We start from the raw sequence: 6,000 nt of genomic DNA on the forward strand, positions 1-6,000 counted from the left end.
ACTATGTCATTGTCAGAAGGCTCTTCTTTTGACTCGGAGTCGGTGACTGAAGAAACCGACTCCCCGCACCTTCATAAATAGTACACCATCTTGCCCCCTTCTCGGACTTTCATCACCTTCTGAGGAATAGGCGGACTTTCTGGTCTAGAGATCGCCTGTTTACTTGATTCTGCCCTTGGCTCCTTGTCATCTTTGATATCCTTCCAACAAGGAATTTTGACCCCCCGAGGCTTAGAGGTGGTGAGAACTTCTTCAACAGCCAGTTCGGTGAAGTAGATGGCATCAGAGTAATGAGCTTCATGGGTCTCGAAAGGCCTTTTTGTAGCTTGAATTGTCACCGTCTTCTTTCTCCATTTAGCTTTAACACACTAATGATAACTCGATGGTACAGCCCCATATCTATGCATCCAGGTCCTCCCTAGAATGATGTGATAATTTGCCTCGGAATCGATAATATGGAACTTGGTGGCCGAGCGAATCTCTTCGACGGCTAAATCAACTGTTACACATCCAATAGTAATTCTCCTTTCTTCACCGAAGCCAGTGATGACTATCGGCTGCTTCACAATGCGCTCTTCAGGGATTCCAGCCTTTTCTAGAGTAGCGCGAGTCATAATGTTGATAGAGGCTCTGCTGTCCAGAAAGGCCCTTTTGAACTCAACCCCGTTAAAAAAGCAGTCACATAAAGTGGGCGATTATGAGAAAAAGGATACTTCCGATCAGCCTCGGAGAAAGTGATGGCACTAGATTGCTCTTTTGCCTTTCTCGGGATGGATCCCTCAGTCGACATGTATTCCTCATGGTGTGCCTCGGCTATATTAATGATAGACTTGGTGATTTCTGTTCTTGCCTCCTTGGAAAGTCCAAGCTGGTCAAAGAACTGCTTGAACTTTATACAATCTTGCAGGGTTTTGGCATAGTGATCCAGATCTTTTTCCACTCTTGGAGGCTCGTAGTTAACCATCTCCTCGGTCTCTTCAAAATAAGATGCCACATAAACATGGTGTCCTCCTCTTCCGTAGTACTCTTCTCCTCCTTCTGGATCAAAGGGATCGTCGACATGAGTTATGAAGGTTCTGCCCTCTGGATCGAGAGCATTTCCATAGTAAACTTGCTCACCCTCTGGCTCGAGGATGTTGTCCAGATAATAATCATCATCATCGAGATTGGCAATAGCCTTAAGCATCGGGCCTTCATAAGCTATCATAGCAACATTCTTGCCCTTGTCTCGGTGTTGAGGATATGGTTGTTCTCGGATGTCTTGAGTCCCTTGCTTTTGGAACCTCAATTCGTCTGCCTCGACTTTATCTCTGAAGATTTTCCTGAGAGTCCAACACTTCTCTGTCGGATGTTTCAATGTGCGATGATAGACGCAAAATTCGGGGCTCTCGCGGTCCTTCTTTGATGGCATTTCCTCGACATAAGGCAATTTTAGCTCTCCGTCAGCCACCCATTCCTTAACTAAAGCTTTTACCTCCTCAATTCCACATGGATAAGAAACATTACCCTTTTCACCATTATATTGCTTTCTCTTCTGGCCTCTATGACCTCCTCCTTGTGACTTTCAGGTATCTGGGACAGAGGCAGCAGCAACAATAGGTCCACGAGACGATTTGAAGCTAGTCTTGTAACTGGCCTTAAATCCAGACTCCTGAGCCTGAGGAATGCTAATGTTCCGAGCTGCTTCTATTAATGTTGAGAAGGTGGGTAGCTTGTGATTAACTAGAAACATTTTTGTACCTGCTCAATGCCCCATCTAGACAAATTTGAACCAGATAACTCTCCTCCACTGCTTCATGGTAATCCATGGCCTTGTCCTGAAACCTTTTGACGTAGTCAAGGATGTCTTCACTTTCTTGCTGTTTTTCTTTACACAATGTAAGTGTGGTCACCTTCTCCGCCACTTGAAAGAACTTAGAGTGGAATTTGTTAACCATTTCCTCCCAACTTCGGACAGAATTTGGGGTCAAATTAACGTACCAACTATATGCTCGATCAATGAGGGACTTAGAGAATTCTCTCAGCCGGAGGACGTGGTTTGGACCATGAATACCCAGAGTCTCGATGAATCGCACAACATGTTCTCGAGCATTTCCTTGTTTGCCATCGAACTTAATGAACTTCGGCACTGTGTACCCCTCAGGGTATGGATAACTCAGCACCTCAATAGGGTAAGGCGGCTTGACATCTGGATCAGGCAAAAAGGGTAAAGTCCTCTTGCCTCGTTCGAGATCGAACATGGCTTGTACATCGGCGAGAGTGAGAAACTGTTGAGGGAGAGAGTTTGATGGTGGTACTCCCGAAACTTGACTTATGGACCCGAAGACTAAGCTAGGGGCTACTTGGCCATTCTGGTGCTATGAATTCATTATTGGTGAGGACATTTGATGATATTGGCCATCAGTGCCTATAGACAAGCCAGTTGGTGATGGGACATTGAATTGAGGCCTGTAAAGTCCACCACATGGCGCCGTTATTCCGGGTTGTGCTTGCAAATTTGTTGTCGGCACCAAAGGAGGCCCGTCTGGTACTTGAGTAACATTTACTGGTGGCGTAACAAGATTAGGTACGGGCAGAGCTCCCTTTTGCGCCATCATTCCCCTTGTATTTTCCTGGACACCAACAGTCGCCAGAGCCCCATTCATTACACCAGAACCTCCCCTAGTCACCATTGGATCTTAGCTTGGCACGCTATGGAGCCTGGGCGTAGGCAAACCGCTGCCGCCTACTGCGGTTTGAGCATGTGTTACTGTGGCCGTGTTGCCATGAGCCATGGGCTGACTGGTGCCTACTTCTCCTTGGATTTGATTTTGCGCTTCGGCGGGAATGACTCCACCACTAGCTTAATTTCCGTTTGGTGACGGTGCCAAATTAGAACTCATCACCAACATGGTGTGAGTGAGATTCTGAAGAGTGGTAAGAATCTCTTGCTGAGTATTTTGAAGTCCTTCAATGGCTTCAAGCAAAGTGGTTGATCTGGAGCCATGATCCTGTCATCACCACCATTAGAGGATCCTTGTTGGTGAACTTCATCTTCTCCCGCCATCCCTGTTGGAGTTGTGTGGATTCCAGATCTCGTTGAGACCATTAACCAATCTGCCTCCTCAGCGGAGTCGCCAAATGTATGAGAGGGTTCAACAAAGTAGTTGGAAAATTCGAAGATCTTCGAAGACTCTTGAAGAACAACTTCGGATTCTCTAGAAGATTATGAGAGGCTTAGGCTCTGTTTGTTTGTATTCTCAAATCAATTTTCTACGTGTGTTTTGGAGCATGATGTTTGGTTACGTTTTCAAATCAATTTTCTACACTCTCTGCAGAGAACTCTGTGCACACAGGCGTGTTTTCTGTCCAAAGGAAGACCACCCGGATGTCCACCTGGATGTCCGGCTGATTTCCAGATTTTTTTTTTTTTTTTTTTTTTTTGCAATTGATTTACATAATCGGGACAAATATTTTCTGAAAATTTTTAAATTTTTTATGTGCTTTAAAATAATTTTGAATTGTATATTTAGTTATGAGTTGTAAATTTTTGTATCACATATCAAATGTCACATCAATAATTCCCCACTCAAATCAAACCTCTTTTCCAAAATTATTTTCAAAACTCTTTACCAAACAAATTTTCTACACTCAAATCATAATTCCACAACACACAAACTCAAAATACAACTCATACTCTCAAATCACATTTACAAAACTCTACCAAACGCTACCTTAGATTCTTCAATAGTCTTAACTCAAGAACACAAGAGTAAAGGAGATGATGGAAATAAGAGATTGGGTGAAGAAGAAGGCAAAGTGGCTAGAGAGAGACTAATGGCAAGGCTCTCCCATGGATCTCCCACTTTCACTCTCAAGGTTGATAATGGAGAAAGGAAATTAGTTCTTTCCCAAGAGTTAAATCTTCAAAATCCATCCCTTGTAAAGCTATGGGTGGGTGCTATTTATAGGCACCTCATGATGTAGGATGGAGCCTATGTGCAAGGCACATGGGGAATATTCCCTCTAACCACCTTGTCCGAGGAGGTGACCTCTCCGAGGATGAGAAAAACCCCGAAGAGGAGATCAACCCCTCGGCGAACCCTTCTTCTTAGCCACACCTAATCAATGATCCCCAATCATCCCAAAGGGTCAGGGGTAGTCCTAGATGACGTCCTGCTGCAAAATATTGCCGAGTCTCATGGACTCCCCGGGGTCGTGCCACCTCGACCCAGGTATAGGCTAGCTTAACGGAAGAGTGAATTTATCTACACTTATCGTTCTCGGGATCGGGTCCTTTGTTCGAACTCCATTACGCCCATGGTTCTGATGCATAGATCCTGGAAAGCTCCGAGCCCGCAAGTGTTCTGGGACTCATTAACGGAGCGGCTTCTAGATTGCGTTTGAATCCATTCGAAGCCAAGTGTTTCGGATCTCTAGATTCGTGGATCCGAATCCTTTCAAGTCCGAGTGCCTCGGATCTCTAGGATAGCTCAATACCCTTTCGAGTCCGGGTCCGAGTAAGTCTCTAAGTTCGTGGATCCGAACCCTTTCAAGGTTTAGAGCGATTCAGCCCGTTTGATGGCGATAAATCCGGGCCCACCAATCTTAGACTTGCAATAAATTCGGGCCCACTAATCTTGGGCTATTGGGTCTAATTAATTTAGCGGACTCAAATTAGCTCCTCTTACAGATTCAATTTGTGTTCTTTAAGTATACAAATGCAATGTGTGTAAAGTAACTTAGGCACTTCAACTTTTGGCCTTTATGCAGCTTACAATTCCTCAAATTAAAGCTGAAATGGAGAAGACACTCCAATGGCTTGTTCCAGTGGCTACAAATACTTCCAAGTATGTTGAGTGGGATTGTTTAATGAATCTGCCAGCTTTCTGCTTCGCCTATGCTTGAATTTGAAATCCATTAACATTTTCCTGCTCAATCTTTTAGCTGCCATAATATGGTAATACATGCATTTACATCTTTTTTGCTTTTTATTTGGGCGACAGGGCTCATCAAGGTTTTGGGTGGGTTGGAGAGTGGGCGAACACCTGGTTAGTTATTCGCCTTTCTCTTACTTTAGTGCTCATATTTTCATTTTTGTCAACACTGACATTTAGCCGCACGTGTGTTCTTTTCTTGCAGTAATGAGTTTGGCAAGAAGGGGGACACCCATAATAACGTGATTCGCCTCCAGACACTTCATCACGCAGATATGCACAAGACAGACCACTACATGGCAACATGGCTTCACCTTCTAATCAGTGTTGTGAGACACAGATAATGGAATCTGCAGAGCTTTGCCAGTTCGATCTCCAACCCGCAAAGGACTGAATCTGCAGCCAGTGATGATGCAGCGACTCCCATCCTGATCGATTCTCCAAAGGCCCACGGTGCCCAGTTGTCACTAGAATATAGAAATTTATTGGAAAAAGTTGGGTCCTGGAATAAGCAAAAGTCAGGAATTTGGTTTGGCCAAGAAGAGAGGGAGCAAAGTTTGGGCACTGAGCAGGAGTACAGGGAACTCGCCGAGCTGGCAATTGAAGGTTCCAAAATCTTATGTTTTGCATGTAATGGATGGGTTAGATACAATATTTTGAGAGCATTCATTAAATTTCATTATGAGCATTTTTTCTTCATTTATTTATTAAATATTTACGTATGTTTATTCGGTTATTGTTGTATATACCTTTTACATATGGTCTTAGATTGTATGATGTATAGATAATAATTAAGATTTTGTTGGACTAATAATTTGTGCACCAAGGAAAAGGGAAACAAAAAAAGAAAAAGAAAAAAGTTGTGCTAGACCCTCAGGGTCAAATAGCCAGTGGAGTGGCCTGTTGTTGTAAGAAATTGATGAATGCTCGTTATGTTTTAGAAGTCGGGAAGAGTTGGGTCAGTCTGGTACACAACCCTTGAAATTGAATGTAATATAAGCTTGTGGTATGATTATCTTTCGTTTTCATCTCGACTGAAGAGGTATTGTGCGGTTATTTTTCAAGATTTTTCGTATATATTATT

General features: G+C 43.5%; 1 pseudogene; it reads left to right on the forward strand.

The window, feature by feature from the left end:
• Nucleotides 1-5,576, forward strand: part of LOC145822237 (protein PSK SIMULATOR 2-like) — a 28,905-nt pseudogene extending 23,329 nt beyond the window's left edge.
• Nucleotides 5,577-6,000: the final 424 nt, after the last annotated feature.

This window comes from Camellia sinensis, chromosome 3, assembly GCF_055761805.1.
Source record: "Camellia sinensis isolate YWXY chromosome 3, ASM5576180v1, whole genome shotgun sequence".
Classification (NCBI taxonomy): Eukaryota; Viridiplantae; Streptophyta; class Magnoliopsida; order Ericales; family Theaceae; genus Camellia; species Camellia sinensis.